The 23,899-nt window shown below is 38.3% G+C and overlaps 1 protein-coding gene across 1 annotated transcript in view; it reads left to right on the top strand.

The window, feature by feature from the left end:
* Positions 1-23,899, top strand: part of FMN2 (formin 2) — a 343,222-nt gene that overhangs the window by 175,735 nt on the left and 143,588 nt on the right. The gene's annotated exons all lie outside the window — the stretch shown is intronic.

Here is a 23,899-nt window from a genome sequence, read left to right as displayed (position 1 = left end):
CACTCTGTAATTTGGTACTTTTTAAACCTGTGTGTATGTGGTGTGCCCTGTGAGACTGAGACCTTTGTAAGAGAGAATATTTCTCATGACGCCTCGCAGGAATCTATCCATCAGGTGTAGAGTCGGTACCCAGTCGGCATTGTGAGCACAGGCACTCAATTCCACCAAGTCGCTAATGGGCACTGAGAGGGAAGGTTTGAATGTTTATTATGTGGTTCTCTGTACAAGATGGAAAACTGGAGAAAATAAATTATGTATTTAGTATATTAGTGTCCCAGTGAAATAGATATTTAAAACATAACCATTTAAAGGTAGAGGTTTCATTTCTCTTGACTCTTTCTTCCCAACCCTTTCCCAAGCAGAAGAGCCATATGGGAGAAATGAGGAAATACCAGGGAAAGTAATTTCTTCAACAGATCGTAATGATGTGAGATGTCGGTGTATGTGGAACTGTTTATCTTGTGTATACATTATACATGTGTTTATGGATATACATAATATATGTATGTGTGTGTCCATTTGTGTGTATGTATATTACATGAAGACACATGAATGGCTTATTTTCACCTAGTATATCCATATGCAGAAACATATACAGAAAAAATATACAACATCGGGGACGGCCATATTTATGATGGAAGTTTATTTTACAGTGATTTAGAATATTTTATTTGGAAGTTTTTAGCCTTTCAAAGTAAATTAATTTCATAGAGTATAAGTTTCTGACTCTGGACAGACTAGATTGCTACCCAGAATTTCTTATTGTCATACTCCATGAAAGTGGAACCAAGTACTAGCTGGCACTAGTTAAATTTGTGGTTTTCTTTATATTCTTGATGTTGTTAAACTTTGATGGGTCAGGCTTTCATTGTGTCAGGAGAACAATTTTTTGGTGGAGGTGGTTCACAGTAATATTATTTCAGGTAATAATAGGCTAGATTTCTTGATAGCCATCTTCAGTAGAGGAACTTAAAGAATCCATTATGAATGATAGATAATTATGTACCTTTCATACAAGTAGAACTCATGCTAATTCCTGATTCATATCCATTAAAGTACAAGTCCAAAGAAGGCAGAAATGTTTGTTTTATCCATGGCAATATCCCCAGCACTTAGAATTTGGTAGTATTGGGCACATAGGAAGTATTCAGTAGATGTTAAGTGAATGTTTACATGAATTAATGAATCTATAGTTTTCAGATACTTTTTGCCTATTCGGAATGATTGATACCCATTGTGGATAAGGATCTATATTGAACACTTATTTGTGCTATTTTTACTTCTATCAACTTAAATAGCAAATTTGCCTCTTATTTTATCTCAAAATGAGTTTATTTGGAAATAGCCCAAAGAATTGCAATTTGGGATGTGTGGATGTGCATGCTATGGGTACACCATGGGCTAATCTGGAAAAGAAAGGAGGGGAGCTGCCTTTATAGAGAAAAGGGGAATAGAGAGAGGCTGCTCTAAATGAAACTCAGTGGGGGAAAGTAAGAGTTCAGAGCGCCAATGGCTTCTCGTTGGCTGAGCTGTGGCATTTCTTGTTGGCTGGGCTGTTGCCAGGTGGGGAGAGAAGTCTTCCTTTAGTAGTAAAGTAGTTTTACTTCCTGTCCAAGATCCAAATGTCCATCTCTTTCTGTTTGGTGTAACTGATGATGTGTGACAGGCCCTGAGAGCTCCCCCTACAGGCCTTCCCGACAACTCCAATTTAGTTAAGGTTTCTTTTATTAATTCCCACGCTTCTTGGTAATAACTTAAGATTTCATGTGCAAAATAATTAGTAGTTCGTTCCAGTGGGGTCTGGTAGCCCAGGCATCATTTATTGTAACCTGCTATGTATCAAAAGTGATGATAAGCATAACAATTGACACTTTGAAAAGCGTGAAGGAGAATTTAAAATGTTTACCTATTTTAAGAATTCTAGATCGTTAAGGACAGGCTCCTAGGGACCTGTTTGCACATAAGGCTCTTGGGTTTTCTAAGGATAAATGTTGAGGCAAAATCTGTGATTTTTTTGGGTGATAAACGTAACAGTGGGAGATGAAGTCTTCTGCTGCGAGTTGATGAATAGTCCTCTTACAAAGCAAGGAACTCCCCCTAAATTAAGAGAGAATTGAAATACATATTTCCTATTAGTAAAAAATGCACTTGTTCAAATTTCTTCATTCCCTTTGTTTTAAATTCCTAAAAGAGCTGTGATCGTTTATAGATCAGGGTATCTGAATTTGTAGAGATGATAATAATTTAATGTTTCTTGTGCACCCATGCACGTTCTCAGTGCTTTGTAGGTATGAGTTCATTTTCATCCTCTCCGTGCTTCCCCTCGGACTTGTGAGGAGTGCTATTGTTGTTTAATCCTTTTGTGAAAAGAGGAAACTGAGACGTGTTCTCACAGCTCAGAGCTGGATTGACACCCCGTCACCTCCTCTGTGGACTGTGCTCTTCAGCACAGAATTTCCTGACTCACAGTGACAGCTGAGCAGAGCCCTTCAGGAGGAGCTGAGACAGCGCTATGTGGTGGGAAGAGCGTGGGATAAAAAAGCCAGAAGAGCTTTGTTCAGCTTCCAGCACCACAGTTTAATAGACACATGCTTTCGATAAGTTATTTTGTTCTTCGGTTTCACTTTCCTCATATCTAAATAGGGTTTCTGATAATTCATAACAACAGCATGAACTTTTTGTCACCATCGAATGTAAAAAGAGTTTTCTAGACCATTTAATACCATTATGGTTTTTTTAAAAATAAAAATAAATGTGGACATAGAATCTCAAATAACTGTGATTGTCAAACTGCAAATGATTGTCTCTAAGACTGGATTAGGATTGAGGGTAATTTACAAACAAGCACACACTTAACCATAATACAACCATTGGCATCATAAAATTAACACTGATCTATTACTATCGTCTAATCCTCAGAGCTCAGTCAAGTTTTGCCAGTTGTTCCAATAATGTCCTTTATAGTGAGGACTTCTTTGAAATCTTGTAGTGCTTGCTTGCTTCCTTTCCTTGGGCACTTACTTCTTTTTGCTTCATATTGTCATTATATGTGCATATCTCTTATCTTTCAACTTATCTATAAATTTCTTATTAGTAGGATTTTTATCTTCCATGTTTAGCATAGTGATTTGTATATAATATTCATAATTATTACTAATTAATTAAAGAATGACCTGAGAATAGTTCTGTTTTTGCCCTTGGTATGGTTTTATAATTGAGGGAGGTGAAAATTGTGAATATTACTCTATTTGAAATGCTGTGCTTTTTTGAAATAGTGTAAAAAGTGATGTAGCTTTCTTAAAAATAAAATAATTTCAGAAATATTGCTTTAGAGATTCAGAAGTGATAACTATGAGTAAAGTTAACCATTACTATCCAAGAAATGATTCATCAGATTATGTGTGATGTTTCAAATAATAGTTTCGATTCAGATAGTGACATTCTGTTTTGGGGGCAAACTGAACGTGTTAGTTTCCTTCTTGTTGATGTGATTTCAGAGATTCTTGCCTCAGGAGCTGTTGGAGTTGCTAGAGAAACTCTCTTTTTCCCAGATTACCTTGAACCTTTGAATGTCCACTGGACTGACAAGATGCTTGAGCTTTCTCTTCTCAGTTGATACTAGATGATACATACTTCAGTGAACCTAAGATGAACCCAAGATGTGGAACCACTTGTAGTTTATTTTTTAGTGCACAATGCAGAACAAATTTTTCCATGTTTTTCAGTTGCTAATGGCCTGTGTGTTTACACATGACTGATAAAAATAAGGCAGCGTGCTGTATGAGTGCACATCTGTGGTGTACCTTGGCAGGAGTCCTTCCCACTTCCTACAGACTCGCCCCAGACTTTACAACTGTACCATGGCTCGATTAAAATAGGCCACAGTTTCATTTCAGCACAACGTGAACATGCCTTTACGTACCCTATCTGTCCTCTCTCACCCAAATCACACAAGGGCATTCAAGAAGTTGCAGTTCAACTACATGGAATGAATATGTTTACCATTCCCAAGGGGCCTGGCATTCTAGCTACCAGTTTTCATTCACAGTGTATCAGGTAAGGCAGCCCAGCAACCCAGGCTAACTGGAGTAGAAGTTTTATATCTTCTCTATGCTACTGAATGGTGTGGAATGAATGAATGAAGGAATGAATGAGCTCTTTGAAACAGAAGCTCAGCACGGTGAAACATTCAGCTGTTTGTGACTCCAGCTGCTTTCCCTTGCACACTCCCAGCTTCCTGATTCACAGATATATGAAGAGTAAGCCATCTGATTCGTATTCACCGATTTTTCTTCATCTGTCACTGCTGCTTTCTCTCTAAGAAATTCTATGAATACCTTTGTACCCTCTTCTTCTGTTCCAGCCAGTGACCTCTTCTCACTCTGTACCCGTTTCTTTCCCACCTCTCCTTTTTCAGAGCATGTTCAGGTGTCCTTCATGCTAAAAAGAAAGAAAAATAAATGACTTACCTCCTTTCATTCATGACCTACTTCATTCAAAATATTTATAGAATGCTAACGAATGTCAAACGTTGTGCTAAGATCAGTGCTAGGTAGTGGTAGCCTCTGTGCATTGATATCCTACAGTTTACGTAGTAAGTGATGTCTCTCTCTCTTTTATGTACACACACACTCAGAGAGAGATATAATCAACAGGGAAAGCATCTCTGAGGAAGGGACATTTGGAGTGAAAGTAGTTACCCAAAAAGAAAATGAAAATGTTCTAAGGAGAGAGAATGGTGTGTGCCAAGGTTCGGAGGCATGAGAGAGGAGTTAGCCAATCGAGGGAGAAGAAAGTACTTTGGGAGTCAAGTGAGCTCTGGAGAGAATGGGCAGGAGGAGAGGATGTGGAAGCAGGCAGTGGCTAGATTTCACTAGAGATTTTAGGATATTTTAAAACAGTTGTGGAGTTTTCCATTTTTCCCTTTAATTCTGTCCATTTCTGCTTCGTGTATTTTGAGCCTTTCTTATTAGGTCCATGCGCATTTAGAATTGTCTTTTCTGTTGAATGTTGCTTTTATCATTAAGAAATATTTGTCTTGACGCTGGTAATACTCTTTGTCTTGAGGTTTATTTTAACTGATACTTAAACAGCCATTCTACTTTCTGATACTTACTACTTAATGGCTTTTCTTATTCTATTCATGTAATTGCAGCCTACCTGCATCTTTATGTTAGAACTCATCTCTTGTAGGCAGTGTATATTTGGGTCTTGCTTTTTTATCCACTGTGATGATCTCTTCCTTCTTGGAGCATTTAGATTGTTAACATTTAATGTAATTATTTTTATGGTTGGATTTAGGTCTATAATTTTTGTTTGTCCCTCAGCTGTTTTGTTCCTCTGGTTTCCCCTTTCTGCCCTGTTTAAAATTAAATGCATTTTTTTTCTCTTGTTTCTCATTTTATTTCTGTTGTTTTTTAGCTATGCCTCTATGTGTTACATATTTTTACTTGTTGCTCTAGGAATTACAATATACATTTCTAAACTTTCACATTCTACTTACATGGAGTTAATATTATAAAATGTAGAAACCTTGATGACGCCGTATAGGGCATTTTACTGTCTTTCCTGTATATTTAATGTTTTAGTTGTCATATGAGCTTCATCTATGTACACTTAGAACTCCGTGAGACATCAGTGTAATTTTTGTTTGAAATAGTAATATATTTAAGGAACTTAAATATAATCTTTTATCATTATCCACATTTTCCCCATTTCTGAAAGTCTTCCTTTGTTCCTTTTTCTATTATGGTAAGAACATTTAGCATGAGATCTAACCTCTTAACAGATTTTTAGGTGTACAATATAGTATTGTTATCTATAGACACAGTCTTGTACAGCAGACCTCTAGAATTTTTTCATCTTATAAAAATGAAATTTTATACATGTTGATTAGCAACTCCCTATTTCCCAGCCACCCAGCCCCTGGTAACCACCATCCTATTATTTTTCTTTTATGATTTTGACTATTTCAGATAATTCATGTAAGTGGAGGCATGTAGTGTTTGTTCTATGCAGTCTTATTTAACTTAGCATAATATCCTCAAGGTTCGTCCGTGTTGTCTCATATTGCAGGATTTGCTTTCTTCTTAAGGCTGAATAATTTGGCATTGTATGTATATACCATATTTTCTTTACCCCTTCTTCCATTAATGGACTTTTAGGTCATTTTCATATCTTGGCCATTGTGATTAGTGCTGCAATGAAATGGGAATGCAACTTCTCTTTCGAGAACCTAATTTCAATTCTTTTGGATAAATACCCAGAAGTGAGATTCTTGGATTATATGGTAGTTCTATTTTTAATGTTTTGAGGAACTTCTATACTGTTTTCCATAGTGGCTGCACCATTTTGCATTCCAACCAACAGTATACAAGGATTCCAGTTTCTCCACATCCTCGCCAACACTTTTTGTCTTTGTTTTTTTGATAATAGCTATTCTAACAGGTGTGGAGTAGTATTTCGTTGTGGTTTTTATTTGCATTTTTTGATGACTAGTGATGTTGTGCATCTTTTCATATACCTGTTGGCCATGTCTGTATCTTCTTTGGAGAAATGTTTATTCAAGTCTTTAGCCCATTTTTTAATTGGGTTATTAGTTTTTTTGCTGTTGAGTTGTCAGAGTTCCTTCCATATTTTGAAAATTAACCCCATATCAGATAAGGGGTTTGCGTATATTGTAGTCCTGCTTGTCTGCTTTTGCTTTTGTTGTCTGTGCTTTTCGTGTCATATCCTTGAAATCACTGCCAAGAAGAAGTTCATGAAGCTTTTCCCTGTGTTTTCTTCTAGGAGTTTTATAGTTTCAGGTCTTGTATTTAAGTCTCTAGTTCATTTTGAATTGTCTTTTGTGTATGATGTAAGATAAGAGTCCACTTTCATTCTTTTGCATGTGCATATCCTGTTTTCCACCATTTGTTGAAGACGCTATCTTTCCCTGTTGCATGTTCTTGGCACCCTTGTTGAAGGCCAGTTGAATATGTGTGGGTTTATTTCTGGGCTCCCTATTCTGTTCCGTTTGTCTATATATCTGTCTTTATGCCGGTACCATACTGTTTTAATTACTGTACCTTTGTAAAATATTTTGAAATCAGGAAGTGTGATGCCTCCAGATTTGCTCTTCCTTTTCAAGATTGTTTTGGCTATTTAGGGTCCTTTGTTGTTCCGTATGAATTTTAGATTTGTCCTTTCTAAGCCAGAGATTTTGTATTGACTCTGTAGATTGCTTTGGGTAGTATCAACATCTCAACAATATTAAGTCTTCTAATCCATGGACACAGAATGTCCTTCTTTTTGTTTCTGTTATCATTAATTTCTTTAATCAGTATTTTGTAGTTTTTAGTATACAAGTCTTTCACTTCCTTAACTAAGTTTACGCATATGTATTTTATTCTTTTTGATGTTATTGCAAAAGGGATTGTTTTCCTAATTTCCTTTTCAGATAATTCATTATTAGCATATATAAACACAACTGATTTTTTTGCATGTTGATTTTGTGTCCTGCAACTTCACTGAATTGATTTATTAGTTCTAGCATATTTTTGGCGGAATCTGTCAGGTTTTCTGTATATAAGATCACACCATTTTAAAACAGACAATTTTACTTCCTTTCTGATTTGGGTGACTTTTTTTCCTTCCTTCCTTCCTTCATTTCCTTTTCCTTTTCATTTCTCTAATTGCTCTGGCTAGGACTTCCAGGGCTATATTGAATAGAAGTGGTGAGAGTGGGCATCATTGCGTTGTTCCTGATCTTAGTGTAAAAGCTTTCAGGTTTTCACTGTTGAGTGTGATATTAGCTGTGGGCTGGTCGTATATGGCCTTTATTATGTTGAGGTAATTTCCCTCTGTTCCTGGTTTATTGGGTGTTTTTATATGAAAGGGTGTTGGGTTTTAAATGCTTTTTCTGCTTCTATTATGGTGGTCACATGATGTTATCCTTTATTTTGTTAGTGTGACGTGTCACATTAATTGATTTTCGTATGTTGAAACATCCTTCATGCCAGGGATGAATCCTACCTGGTCATGGTGCATGATTGTTTTAATCGTTTTACTGTTTAATACTAGCAAAGTGTTGAATTCAGTTTGCTAGTATTTTGTTGAGGACTTTTGCATCTAATGTTCATCAGGGATATTGGCCTGTAGTTTTCTTTTCTTGTGGTGTCTTTTGCTGGCTTTGGTATTGGGTAATACTGGCCTCATAAAATGTGTTTGGAAGTATTCCTTCTCTTCAGGTTTTTGGAACAATTTGAGAAGAATTGGCATTAATTCTGCTTTAAATGTTTGGTAGAATTTGCCAGTGAAGCCATCTGGTCCTGGGCTTTTATTTGTTGGAAGATTTTTGATTACTAATTCATTCTCCTTAGTTGTTATGGGTCTGTTCAGACTTACTTTTTATTTTATTTTTTTGATTCAGTGTTAGTAGGTTGTATGTTCCTAGGAATTTATCCCTTTCTTCTAGATTTTCCACTTTGTTGTCTTATAATTTTTCCTAGTTGTCTTTTAGGGTCCTGTTTATTTTGGTGGCATCAGTTATAATGTCTCCTCTTCATTTCTGATTATATATTTGAGTCTTCTCTGTTTTTTACATTGCTATTCTAGCTAAAGGTTTGTCAGTTTTATTTATGTTTAAAAAAACCCAACTCTTAGTTTCATTGATTTTCTTTTTTTTTTTTTTTTGGTATTGTTTTTCTATTCTCTATTTCATTTATTTCTGCTCTAATATTTATCATTTCTTTCCTTCTGCTAACTTTGGGTTTAGTTTGTTCTTTTTCTGGTTCTTTGAGGCATAGAGTTAGGTTATTTCTTCTTTTTGAATGTAAGTGTTTATTGCTATAAATTTCCCTCTTAGTTCTTCTTTTGCTGCATCCCATAAGTTTTGATCTGTTGTGTTTTCAGTTTCATTTTTTCAAGCTGTTTTCTAATTTCCCTTTTGATTTCTTCTCTGACCCATTGGTTGTTCAGAAGTGTCTTAATTTCCACCTATTTCTGAATTTTCCAGTTTTCCTTCTGCTATTGATTTCTAGTTTCATTCTGTTGTAATCAGAAAAGATACTTGCTATGATTTCAGTCTTCATAAATTTGTTAGCACTTGTTTTGTCAGCTCTAACATGTAACCTATCCTGGAAAATGTTCTGTGTGTACTTGAGATGAATGGATATATTCTGTTGTTTTTGGGTTGAAAATTCTGTTTATGTCTGTTTGGTCCATTTGGTCCATGATGTTAATCATGTATTCTAGTATTTCTTTGTTTATTTTTTGTCTACTTGATCTATTCATTATTGAAAGTGGGATGTGGAAGTCTCATACTGTTATTTTATTGCTGTCTATTTCTCCCTTCAGATCTGTCAGTGTTTGCTTTATATATTTAGGTGCTCTGGTGTTGGGTTTATATATATTTATAATGTTATATCTTCCTAATTGACCCTTTTATCATTGTATAATGACCTTTTTTGTCTCTTATGATAGTCTTTGACTTATAGTCTGTTTTATCTGATATAACTATAACCACCTCTGCTCTCTTTTGGTTCCTATTTGCATGAAATGTCTTTTTACATCCATTTACTTCCAGCCCATGTGTGTCCTTAGATCTAAAGGTGAGTGTCTTGTACACAGCATATAGTTGGATATTGTTTTTTAAGCCATTTATCCACTCTACGCCTTTTGATTGATGAGTTTAATCCACTTACATTTAAACTGATTATAGGTGAGGAAGTATTTATTATCATTTTGTTAACTCTTTTCTGTTTGTCTTGTAGTTCTTTTGTCTGTATTTTTCCCTCTTTCTGTCTTCCTTGGTGTTTCATTGTTTGTTTTTTGTTTTGTATTCATGTGTTATAATTCCTTTCTCTTTTTCTTTTGTCTAACTATTTTAGGTATTTCTTTGTGTTTACTATGGGTTTACATAAAATATCTTATAGTTATTACAGTCTATTTTATGCTAATAACAATTTCACTTGCACACAAAAACTCTACACTTTTATTTCCCTGCCTTCCAGGATATATGCTATTGATACCACAATTTACAGATATTTCTATTGTGTATCCATTGATTATTATTTTTACTTATAGTTATTTTTAATACTTTCATATTTTAACTTTTATACTAAAATTAAAAGTGATTTTAGGCTGGCCCCATGGCCTATTGGTTAAGTTCAGCATGCCCCGCTTCAGCGGCCCGGGTTCAGTTCCCCGGTGCAGACCTACACCACTTGTTAGCGGCCATGCTGTGGTGCTGACACACATGCAAAACAGAGGAAGATTGGCACAGATGTTAGCTCAGGGCAAATCTCCCTCCACCAAAAAGTAAAAATAAAATAAATAAAAATAAGTAATTTTCCCACCACCAATAGAGTAATACAGTATTCTGTATTGTGTATATATTTACCTTTATCAATGAATTTTATACATTCTTATGTACTATGTTGTTGTGTAGTGTCTTTTCATTTGAAGTTGAAGAACTCCCTGTAGCATTTTTTGTAAGACATTTCTAGTGGTGGTAAACTCCCTTAGCTTTTGTTTGTCTAGGAAAGTTTTATCTCTCCTTTACTTTGGAGGACAGTTTTGTTGAGTATAGCATTCTTGACTGGCAAGCTTTTTCTTTCGGCACTTTGAATGTATCATCTCACGCCCTGCTGGCCTACAAGGTACCTGCTCAGAAATCTGCTGATTGATTGCCTCATGGAGATTCCCTCGTTCATGACAAGAGACTTTTCTTTCACTGCTTTCCAAATTCTGTCTGTCTTTGACTTTTGACACTTTGAGTATAATGTGTCTTAGGGTAAGCTTCTTTGTATGGATCTTGTGTGGGATCCTTTCAGCTTCATGAATCTGGAAATCCATATCCTTTCTAAGATTTGGAAAGTTTTCAGCCGTTGTTTCTTTAAAAAAGCTTTTGCCCCTGTCTCACTCTCTTCTAACTACTGGGACTCCCGTAATGTCTACATTGCTCTGCTTATGGGGTCTAATAAGTCACTTATCTTTACTCATTTTCATTCTTTTTTTCCTTTTGCCCCTTCTAATGGAGTATTTCCAATGACCTGTTTTCAAGTTTGCTGATCCTTTCTTCTGCTTGATCTAGTCTGATATTGAATTCCTTTTTGGAAGTTTTTGGTTCAGTTATGGTATTCTTCAGCTCCATGATTTGTGTTTTGTCCTTTTTAATATTTTCTGTCCTATTGCTGAAATTCTTGCTTCGTTCATGCATTACTCTCCTGACCTCATGAGCATCTTTAAGACAGTTATTTTGAATCCTCTATCAGGTAAATCACATATCTCCATTTCATTAGGGTTGGTTTCTGGAGAATTATCTTCTTCTTTTATTCGGTACTTATTTCCTTGTTTGTTCATTTTCCTCCACTCTGATTTGGTGTTTGTTCATTAGACAAAACAGCTTGGCGTTGTACAGAAGACCCTTACAGTCACCTGTTCAAAGATTCTGAGTGCCTCTCAAACCCTCATGCTAGTGCAAAACGCTTTCTTGTTCACAGAGGTTCATAGAGGTCCCTAGATATCTAGAGTCCACCAGGTCCCATCAACCCTCCAAGACAGGCAAGAAAGCTGGTCCCTTGAGAAGCTGCCAGAGAAGTTGAGATGCTATATGTGTGACCAACTCTTTCACTCCCCAGAGAGCAGCTGGGAGCTAGAGTTTATTGCCTGCCCACTCTGTGCTGGACCAGGGAAAGGAGCTGTGGTGAGTGTCTGCACACTCATTCACCACTGCTTTGTTCCCTGAACCCCCCAGGGCACTAGTGAATGCGAGGTCCTGTCAGCTGTCAGAGACAGGGAGGTTAGAAGCCAGTCTCTTTGGTAATATCTGTGCAGTCCACCTTCGCTTCTCAGAGAGAAGCTGGGAGCTGGACTTTTCTGCCCTCTCCGTGTGCACTGAACCAGGAGGAGAACCCACAACAAGTGCTTGTACTCTCTTTCAAACTGTTGCTCTGTTCTCTGTAGCCCCCATGGGATCAGTGAATGTTGGGCTCTATCAGCTCTTGGAAACAGGTGAGTGAGAAGCCAGACCCTTGGGCAGTAGCTAGAAAAACTGGAGTGCTAGGTGTAGTCTAAAATCTTCACTCCTCAGGAGAAGCTGGGTTCTTGGGGGTTCTCTTCCAGTTGCATGGCCCTGTGCCAGTGGTGGAGATTATGACAAGAAGGCGTCCCAGCTGGTCCCACCAGTTTCACTGTGGCTTGTTTCATACTCACCCAGGGCGCAGGGGCCTCCCATCAATCTCTGGATTCCTCACAAAGTGAACTGATAAACGTGTTGTTTTGAGTCTATATGTCCATGGGGGAACGAGAGTCCAGAACCTCCTATTCCACCATCTTGCTGACATGCCTCCCTCTTCCTTTGTTCTTGAAGATCAGTTTTCCCTCCAGTATCATTTTCCTTCACCCTGAGGAAGTGTGTTTTATATTCTTTGGGTGCAGATCTTTTCATGGTGAATGCCTTTATTTCACCTTCATTTGTAAATGATATTTTCATTGGATATAGAAATCTGAGTTGACAGTGTCTTTCTTTGTGCATATTAAATGTATTCCATTTACCCCTGGCCTCCACTGTTTCTCATGGTAACATTATAATATGTCTCGGCATTGTTTTTTTCACTGACTCTTCCTCTGTCGTCTTTATTCTGCTATTCAACCCATCCAGTAAAAAAGCTTTGTTTCCAATATTGTAATTTTCCACCCTAGAATTTTCATTTGGTTGTTTTTAATAGTTCTATTTTTTTGTGATTATTTTTGAGATTCTTTATCTTTTCATTCATTTTTAATGTATTTTCTTTTTCATCATGGAGCATAGCTATAACAGCTGTTTTAAAGCCCTTGTCTGATAATTTGAACATATGCGTCATCTTGGTGTTGGCATCTGCTGATTTTGTTTTCCTTTGAGAGGTGGATTTTTTTGTCTGTAGGATAATTTTGTATTGTATGTGGGACAACATAGTGTACTGTTAAATGTATAATTGTACTCAGCCATTTCTTTTCTGAACAAAACAGCATTTAAGTGAATTTAGTACTCTCTGTAGTGTACTATGAGATATACAATCTGGTTTTTTGTTGAAAAAAGAAATGTATTCATTTTTGGAAACATGTATTCCCCAGTATTGTGTTTTCCAAACTGGATTCAGTGAAACACTATTGTTTTTGTTGGCTATAGTGAAAAATGTGTTGCATAGTCAAATAAGTTGGGGAACTGTTAAGTTAAAATTAAAGGTAAAACTACTCAGAGTGATAATATATGCCTAATTAAATGGTAATCTGCAGGGGGGCACTTTTTAAACTGAATCCTTCCTTCAATTAAGTTATTAATGTAGTGAGAGCAATAGCATTTTATAGTTTGGAAAATGTTACTACAGCGCAGTGGAAATAAACCCAGACTTTCAGAAATATATCTATTATATAATAATGCCAAGGAAAATATCTATTATGTAGATCTAATTTAATACCATTATTGTTTTACCTGTTACACAATAGTTGAATATATAGCCCTTTTGTGTTTTTTTTTGCACTTAAAGTTCTTACCATAAGAATTGTTACATGAAAATACTTTCTTACTATTTTTGAATACTTATAATAATTGGATGTGAACCATCGTTGTTAGAAGTCAGTATAATTATTTTAACATCCTTAAATGTAGGGTTTTCTAGAATAGACAGTTTTAAACTGTCCTGTGCTATGGAGAAGAAAAAATCAATCTGAGGAGAATGGAGATTACACAGGGTAATAGGTACAATTTTAAATATTGTTATTTAAAAGCTGATATTTTAAGTAGGGACAGCAGGAGATGAGGAAGAGAAGACACATGAATATCTTGGGGATAACATCCTGCCTGAGATATGAGCAAGCCTGACATACTCAGGGAACAGCGGAAGGCCCAAATGAAATGGTGTGATGTAGGGGAATATAGTCGTCCCTCAGTGTCCGAGGGGATTGGTTCCAGGACACCCTGTGGCTACCAAAATCTGCAGATGCTCGAGTCCCTTACTTGACCTTCTGTTTCTACAGGGTCCACATCCACGGATTCAACCGACTGTGGATCTTAACCATTGTACACGATCTGTGGTTGGTTGAATCCATGGACGCCAAACCCAAAGATACGGAGTGCTGACTGTACGGTCAGATAATCAGAGATGGATTGAGGGAGAAAAATGAGGAGGTAATACAGGGTTTTGGTCAGAGGATTCATGTTTTGGAAGGAACACTTTGACTCCTGAAGGATAGATTATGGGAGGCAAGGTGGAATGTCAGAGACCGTTAGGAGGTGAGAGATGATAATGGCTTGGACTATAGTAGAAGCAGTGGAGCTGGTGAGAAGTGGTCAGATTCTGGAAATATTTTGAAGACTAGGTCAATAGAATTTGCTGATGATTTTGATACAGACCGTGAAAAAGAGGAATCAAAGCTGATCCCCAGGATTTTGGCCAGAGTAATAGAAACAGTAGTGTTGCTATTAACTGATGTGTAGAAGTGGGTTAGTTAAGGAGGGGGAAATAAAAATTCTGTTTTGGTCTTGTTAGCTTTGAGTGGTCTATTCATTCATACAAATGGATGTTTGGATATAGGAGTCCAGTGGTCTCAGGGCAGAAAGTGGGGCATGAAGCTCTGAGTGTTGGATGCCTAGTCTGGGTCCAATCAGGAGACAGGAATCATGAACAGGGAAGTTTGTTATAATGAATGATTAACCTGTGATAGGAGAGTACAAGGATGTAAAGATAACTCTTTCTAAAGATAATAGGGCTGAGGGAGAGTACCCAAGGAAGGATCATCTCGGAAGGGGAGCTGTCTCCCTAAGGCTGGGGTGTAGATCTCCCTGGAGAAGGTGTGGCTGCAGCCCACTGATTTGCCTGGGGCATAGCTGGTCCCCAGTCTCTGGGTGAGCAGGGAACAAACTTCTGGGCGGCAGGTGGGCCATAGCTGGTGGGTGGGCATGCAGGAGTCAGGATGCTGCATGGGGCATGAAGCCCAGAGCGTATGGTGTCCATGCTGAGAGAGCCCGAGAACCAAACCTCAGGGCACAGGTGAGCCACGGCTGGTGCAGGTGCATAGTGTCCACGTCAGGAGTGAAGAAGTCACGACTAAGGTTGCCAAGAGGCTCCACACTCTGGATGTGCTGCTGTGTTTTGAGCAGAGGAGCCCCAGACGTCCTCACACACCCACACTACTGATGAACTGTGCAGCAGGAGGGAGAAAGGGCAGACACCTGCACAGCAGTATCAGGAAGAGGAGCCCCCTTCCTCTCGCAGCGTCCCTCCAGCGCCTCCTAAGGGTAAAGTTTAACATCGTGCTCTCTGTGAAGGAGGAAATTCTAAGAGCCCCACCCATTATCTCAGAGTGGGCTCACTGGGGTAAACTGAGGGCTGAGAAGCAATAATACGTGGCACGCGTGGTGCGGAAGGTTGATAGTTGAGGAGGTTTGCTCTTATTTGGTGTGTAATTCGCATGTGACTTGTCACTCCACAGGATGTGAGTCTTGCTCATGTGAAAGTGTCTCCAGGAGGAAATGTACGTTTTGTTCTTGGCTTGGGTTCTCCTTGGAAATCCTTCGGACTTTATTGTGTTGGTATAACTGTAATTAGTAGTTTCAGGTCTGAAACAGTGTTTGAAATAGAATCTTAATTTTGCCTTAATAGTTTAATAATGGTATTTGAGGGGACATTTAAATTTTATCCATAAAAAATAAACTAATGTGTAAGCTCAACTTTTTTGTTATTAAGTATACAAAGCATCACCTTATTTAGCATTCCAGTACTTATCCGCAGAGGACAAGAAACATGGCTAACCTGAATCCTTTCCCACAAATACACGCTTTCTTGTTGCCAGATGGGTAAATGTCATTGGGTTGTTTTAAGTGGTTCTATTTGATCTCTGTGAAGCAGATGGAAGTACTTGTTATACAAACCTTATTTAGAATGTAATCTTTTTTCTCCCCTGATTGCATGTGTTTGGCAGTGAGCTTTCTCTTCTAGATGTGAATGAATTTGGGGCAGTCTCCAAATCTAAACACACCCTAATTTCAGAAACCACAATCCTGAGGGCCCAGTTCCTGTTTACTGACGAATTAAACCTAGGGAGACCGCAGAGTTACTAAATACAGTATACCCTACTGAGTTTGTGAAAACAAAAATCTTGATAGTTTATTGAGGGTTATTGACTATCGAGTTCAGAGAGTAAAGTCTCTTCGTAAGCAGCATATAGTATTTACACTTGGTTAAATCTATCTGTTGCCTCCAGTTTTTAGTGCCTTCTCCTTATTTGGCACAGTGAGTTTGTGGGTGAGTGGGAAGTGATGGACTATGGGATGGGAGATGGAGGGGTATTTGAGGTAGATTCCTTATTCTTTCTTTAACGTATTGAATGATTAACAGCAAGTCAAAAGTGTATCTGCAGAAATTTCCATGTATTACTATCAGTTGAATTGGTTTTTTTAGATAATGGTTCAAATTTTCCTTTATCTCTTATTCAGAAGCAAAAAAAAAAAAATCATAAATATTAAAACCAAATCCTGAAATGAATCCTGTTAGAAGTTCAGTTGAATAAAAAATATAAAAAAGATAGGACAGGAAAAAAATTCCACACCCCTTTGTAATTAAACAGCTCTAATCCAATTAGAAGGAGGGGAAAAAGCAGGTAGGGTAGAAAGAATTAGAGGTTTAAATTTACACTTCTCGGGATTGGATTTCACAGGCATGCTTTATAGTTTTAGTAATCTTTACTTAGGGTGGTAGTTGACATACCGCAAACTTTAATCTCGAAGAAGGCTAGAGCACATGTCACATGATATAGCATCCTCAAGAGTGTGTACTGTATTACATTAATGAGAATGAATTGGATTAACCATCTGCGTTCCCATAACTTCCTAGAGGTATTTAATTGATTCATGTTTTAAGCAACATTTAATCATTAGTTTCTTCAAAAAAATGTGAGAGGAGTATAGGCTTTCTCCACGTAGCTGTTTTAAAAGCGTACTCTCATATTTCATTGTTTTATGGGGTTGGTTCATGGACTCCCGGCACGTATGCTGATTTTCAACTATAAACGTGCTGAAGGTGACTTCAGAATTAAAAAAGGAAAGCTTTAGATCTTGAATCACTTACAGGTTGACTGGAGACTTAATAAAAACCAGAAATTCTATTTCTTTCTTGGTCATCTAGGATGTTATGTTGCCTGCCAAAACGTAAAATTATTGACCGCTATGCTGCTTTTAGGGACACCAACTATCTCCAGTGAATTCTTTGGAACGTAAAAGTTAAAATAATTAACGTTGCCGCACTGGAAATAAATCACATGGGATTGTTCTCATCCATTTTCCACCTTCTTTTAATATGAGATTTTAATTTGATATCCAAACTTTAATGGTGATATCTAAAAGGTTGACTTACTGGAGACATTAACGTTTTCGTGTTCGCTATCGGCTTGCTGAGTTTACGGTTCTTTACTGTTTGCTGGGAGGGTCTCGAGTCCTTCTCTTTCACATATAGTTTTTAGTTTTATGTGGTCTGACTGTGCAGAACTGTGGTCTCTGCTTCACCTTCTTGCAGCAAGCTCCCAGCTGTTTGCCCGCCAGCCACCTGGCCCCTCTGTTTCTGAAACCTGGTCCCACCACCAGAACAGCATGACTAAAGCTGTTCTTTCAGATGGGAAATTTCTGCTGACCATCTCCTAGTAAACGTCACTGAACCTTCAGTTCTCATTCATTCCCTCCCCAGGAATTCTTCCCCATCACAAATCCTCCTGTTACAGACTCCTACAGCAACACTCACTTCACCTTTAGAGCATGGAGCCTAGGTATCCCACACATATTCACTTGATTATCTTGTCTTCTCCAATATCATGAAAGTTCTACATCTGTTTTTTTTTTTCAGTATTGTATCGCCTTGCTAATACAAAAAAAAATGTTTACCAAATGAATGCAAGAAATTTTTTTACAATAGTTAGAACATTAGCCTTCACGAATTCTCTTAAATAGAATATCTTTAAAAATATCGAGGTTTTGATTATTATTTTAATGATGGCATATATTTCAAGGAAGAACGAGTAACCGTGATCAGATGTTCCACAAAGTTCATTTGAGGATCAGTTTTTACTATGCGCGTGAAATAGACTCTTGCTTTCTCATCATTGGGAGAGAGCCGAGTCTCTGATGGTGTATTACAGAATCTGCTGCCCCAGGTAAAGTGCATGTGTGGAGCAGCTCGGACTGACGCCTCACACAGGGGTCTCCAGCCCTTACCTCTTTGCGCATCAAGATTACTCTCTTCCTTCTGTGTCAGTGAAGGAGACAAGGAGAGGTTATATTCAGAAGTACATGACACTTCTTCCGGCGCCTGACCTCCTTTTCCCCACCCACCCACTCATCTTGTTTTAAATTAGTAGACCCACTACAGAAATTAATCCCTTGCATTGCAACATGTGCTGTTTAAGTTATCAGTGTTACCGCTTACCCTTTCCTTTTTGAGTCTGTTTACTAAGTGATCTGCCTACAGAAGGATGAGTCATCCTGGATGGGTGCCCATCAGATCACGCCATTAATTCTCAATCCTGTCCATCCAGGGCTTCCCTATTTTGGCAAATCTTTATATCATTTTCTGTACCATCCTGGAAAGAAATTGATGAATAATACAATCTATCTACATATATAATTTACATCATCTTATGTCTGCACTATAATACAAAATAAAAATAACAAAGTATATTATGACCTGTTTAATTATGTGAATGCTTGGAAATGATTGAACCAGAAGACATAATTAAGTAGACAGATATTTGTCCTTTTATTTATAATCACTTTGAATACAGCAGCTAAAAATGGCTTTATCACCGCTAATAGGATTTTCCAAAATGGCAAACACTTGGTAAAGTTGAACTGTGATTTTTCTTAGATATGCCCCGTTTCTGGAAAATTCCATGTCTATTAATTTGTATATTAAAGTATAGTATTGAATATTTAATTAAATTTTAAAAATAATGTATATAAAAGTAATAGTGTATATTAATACCTTGAAAAATGCTTTATGCTCACATATTTTCTTTTCCAACTTATGTTTTTGTACATAGGATGCTTCTAGGAAATATGCTGGGTGCATGTTACCCCTTCTTCAGGGAGACTGTAGTTTTGTTGGGCAGCTAAAATATGCATACAATTTTAATTATCATGTAAGAATTCAAGTGCTAATATTCAGTGAAATAATAGTTTGACACAAAATATAAGGTACTTTAAGTCCCATCTCCTGAAAAGGGGGGTAAATCATGAAGGCTGTGGTGTTTTGGCGAGGGGAGATGTGGTATCCATCCGTAGCTAGGAGCACAAGTATTGCTTGAATGTGTGAAAATTAGTAAAAAGAAATCTCATTTAAAATGGAATTGGAGGCCGGAAGGGGGAGCCCTCATGCACTGCCCCTCATGGTTAATTACAGATGCCAACAGGAAGAATCGTAGATTGCAGATCTCAACAGGAACAGTAAGTCCATACTGCTTTACTACTCCAGCAGGGGAGGGAGATTTCCTTCCTTGCCAGCAACTCAACCAATAAGAAACCATCGTCACCCTCAACTCTCTCACTCCTCCCATGGGCTTTCGTCCAAAACAACCCCTCCCAACTTCCTCCTTTTTCCCTGTAAAGTAACATTCCTCTCCTTTGCTTGTTGGACTTTACTATGGTGTTTGCTCTAGCTTGCTTGTCCCAAACTGCAGTTCCTGTGCTATTCCTGAATAAACCCATTTGCTGCTAAAATAACTGGCTATTTTATTTTAAGGTTAACAAATGGAAAGACTGGAGGGAGGATTGTTGTTGTTGTTCTATGCCAGATTTCACACTTCCCTGAGAAATTCTGGTCCAACTACTGACCTGTTATAAATCAAAGACCTTCTTCAGCCTGTACTGATCTGAAACTAAGAGATATCCGGGGTTTCTACTACTTGCAAAGAGAGGAAGGGAGAAGAAAAAAACATTTGCTATTGTTGCTGTCCTCAAATTTTTTATAAAAGTAGATGGATAATAAATTCTTAATAAATAAAAAATGTTTTCGGAATGACTTTGGTGCTGGCTCAGCAGTAGCTTTGGTCCCTGCTGCTGTTTTCTCCTGTGTCTTAGTTCTGAATGTGAAGCTTGTGTGATGATGGAAGCACCTGCTTGCTTCTCTTTTCGTTGCAGCTCCTTCTGGTCCCTCAGGAAGTCTCCCTGAGAAGAACATGACCTGCACATCCTTGTGTGTGGTGTCGAATTGTTCATAGGCACCCAGCCTGTCTCTGCCACCCATTCTTTTTATATAAATTCTATTCTTTGATCTGCCTCGTGTTTCTCTCTTTGAGAACGTTAACCTTTTAGCTGGGTAGAGTAGGGAAAGTACTTCTTGCACATTCGCTTTCTAATAACTTCAGCTCTCCTGGAAGGACAGTCTCTTCTGATACTCATATACCTAGCATTTCCCAGTAATTTTCTGTGATGGCAGGCAAGCGCTAGAGAAATGGAGCAGCTGGCTAGCAACCACGATAGATTTTTCCAACCTGATGCCATAAATGTTCACTATACTCTCTTTAGATCTCTTTATTCTGCTGATGTTACAGGAACATACTTATGACCAGGAATATTATGATTTATATGGAAGACTTTCAGGTTTGGCCTGCCTGTGGTCATATAAAGTAGAGATTTTTCAGTGGTAGAAGATGTTGATTATTGTTGTAAGTACCTGCTAAGAGCCTTGGTTATTACTAAAGTCGGGTTGTGACTTGAAATCATGCTGAACAGTAATAACATTTGATGATTTTGACATATTAGTTTGAGAGGTTCGTCAGCCTGCCTTCCTTGTTGTCCATGATCGCAACAACTAAAATTTAACTGGGCAAAATATTTGTTAAAGGGACAAATAGTAAACTCCCTGAATAAGGATGTGAAACTCCTATCTTGTTTTCCTTCACTGAACTTATTCAGGAAGTTGAATGATTCCAGATAGCATCTCATGTGTTTTTGGCTCTGAATTTTATTTACTCACGTATTTGCCAATATGTATATGGTTAGGTGTTCAAGGTTTTTGGGTCCCTGAAGAGCCGTTCAAACCTTAGACGTACAACTTTAGATTACTGTGCGTATACAGCCACTATTTTGCAAATTCCCTTCAGTCCTTGATATTTCAAGATATTCCAGTTGTTTCTTGCACCTGGGGAAGAAAGATCTGTGGGGCTGTAGTGTGTGAGTCTGTGGACTATCAAAAGTATATCTCTCGAAAAGCTCGTTTTCAAGATTAGAGGAAGTATGAGTCAACAAATGTATATAGACCGCCCATAAGCTCTTGAATGTGTCACGTGCAAAAGTATATTTTAAGTAGCCCTTTAATAATGCAGAAGTGTTTCCCCTCAAAATTGCCGAGAAGTCTCCATTCCAACACAGCTATTTCATCTCTAATGTACTTAACATACAGGTTTTTTCTTATGGAAGTGAAGTGAGAAAAACTAACCATGAGATAGATAGTTGTCAGATCATGATGCGTGTCAGATATGTAACCGAATAACCACAGGCTAATGTGATAAGTGCTAGGAGACAGTTCTGTGGCAAGAGCAGGGCAGTTGCAAAAGAGGCAACAATTATTTGATCTTGGGGACCTGGGATAATCTTCATAGTGAGGCACTGTTTGGGGTTGTTCTTAAATGTTAGGCGGTAATATGCTTGAGAGAAGAGATGAGAGAAGAGATGAGAGGATGCTCCCAGCAGACGCAGTGGTGTGGTCAGAGGCACAGAGGTGGCGACTCGTATGTGTTTGGAGGGAGGAATTCTGTGTTGCTGGGAAGCAGTACATCAGGGAGTTGGGTTGGGGTTGGGGCAGGGCTGAAACTGATAGGGATGGATGTGGTCAGATGGCTCCGGGCTGGTGGTAAGATTGCAGAGGGAGAGATCTGTTTCTGAGATTTTTTTCAGGGCTGAACCAAGTAGGAAGTGTTGCCTAACTGAATGTGGGAGGGGAGAGACTGGAAGTAAGCTTCTTTCGTGGGTGTTTGGAGCAGATAGCTATAAGCCAAGATAGGATATTCAAAAGATGAACAGATCTGGGGACATAAGAGAACAGATGATCAATGGGCCACATTGAGTTTTTCTTTTAAGTTTTTATTTGGAAATAGAGATTAGCAAGACCTAGCAAAAATAGTACACTGACGTCCTGTGTAGGCTTCACCCAGTTTTCCCCAATGGTAACATCTTACAAAACTATAGTATAATGTTAAGACCTGGAGATTGACATTGGAACCATCTGTAGGCCTTTTTTAGATTTCACTGGTTTCACATCCACTTCTTTGTGTGCACACACTTGTGTATGTGTGTATAGCTCTATGTAATTTTATCATGTGTTGATTTGTATAACTAACCATCACCGCAATCAAGATACAGAATTATTCCACCTCTACACAGATCCCCCACGCGATCTCCTTATAATTACACCATCCCCCTCCCTTCTCTCCGTTCTCTGTTTTCCGTCTCTGCAATTTTGTCATTTTGAGAGTGTCGTATAAATGGAATCATATGGTATATAACCTTTTGAAATTGGCTTTTTCCACTCAGGATAATTCCCTTGAGATCCATCCAGGGGTTGAGTGTATCAAAAGCTCATTTGTTTCCATTGCTGAGTAGTATTCCATGGTATGAGTGTACCAAAATTCGTTTCATACGTTGAAAGACATTTGGATTGCTTTGAGGTTTTGGCTATTACAAATAAAACTGCTATGAACATTCATGTATGCAGGGTTTTGTATGTGAATGTAAGTTTTCTTTTCTTTGGAATAAATGCCCAAGAGTGCAGTTGCTGTGTTGTATGTTAAGTGTATGTTTAGTTTTTAAGAAATTGCCAAACTATTTTCCAGAAATGCTATACTATTTGACACTCTCAGCAGCAATATATGAGAGATCCAGTTTTGCTGCATCCTTGGTATTGTCACTATTTAAAAATTCCAGCTGTTCTAATAGATGTGTAGTGATATCTCATTGTAATTTTAATTTGGATTTTCCTAATGGCAAAGGGTGTCGAACGTCTTCAGTGTGCTTATTTGTCTTACGTGTATTCTCTTTGGTGAAATGTCTATTTATGTGTTTTGTCCACTTTCCAGTTAGATTGTGGCACTCACTATTGCTACTTTGAGCCACCTCATTCTGCCTTGTTGGTGCCAGGTGAGGTGGAAGCTCAAGTGCTGGCTGGGCCCCCCAGACACTGGGGTGGGAGGACGTTGGGAGAAGCAAAGTACTGGGTAGCACTGCCTCTCACCAACCAGCTTCACCTTGTTGCTGCCGGGTCGGGGTGGGAGTTCAGTTCTCCACTTGGCCACAATGACATCATGAGAAAGAAGTCAGTTTTTCCTTTGGCATTTGGCTCGTGTAGGGCCAGTATTAAGAGAAAGGTTTTCTGTTCTGCCAGACCATCCTTTTCCCAGTCCTTTGGCTGGGGGGCAAACAGGCTTTTTTTTTGACCTGTGTCTGCTGGTGGTTTCAGACTTCTCCAGCACCCCATCTGGGATAAATGGGAAAGAAAAAGAAACCCCAGGGAGCCCACACCATTCCTCAAGTTGTGACGTCCCTGGATGATCGGCCTTCCTTCCATTTTTCATAGCCTTCCTATGTTTGTGTGTGGTATTAGGTCCAGGATTTTTAGTTGCAAGAAGGACTGGCAAGCAATGGGAATGACTTCATCTTGCCTTCCATATTGGTTTTTAAGGACCTGGGGCCCCTCAGTAGGTAGTCTGGGCTCTGTAGAGCTTTTTGAAGAAGGGCCATTGACATCTGGAGATGATGGATGAAGTCTTGGGAGCCACGCTTAACTTTGTTTGAACCTTGGCTCCTCTACTTACTGATTGAGACTTTAAGACTCATCTTCTTCTTCACAAAAATGGGGAGGATGCTGTTGATGATAGTAATGCCTATCTGTTAGGGTTC

Source organism: Equus quagga, chromosome 12, assembly GCF_021613505.1.
Source record: "Equus quagga isolate Etosha38 chromosome 12, UCLA_HA_Equagga_1.0, whole genome shotgun sequence".
Classification (NCBI taxonomy): domain Eukaryota; kingdom Metazoa; phylum Chordata; class Mammalia; order Perissodactyla; family Equidae; genus Equus; species Equus quagga.
The sequence above is the reverse complement of the archived record's forward strand: the minus strand, read 5'-3'. Positions and strand labels throughout refer to the sequence as shown.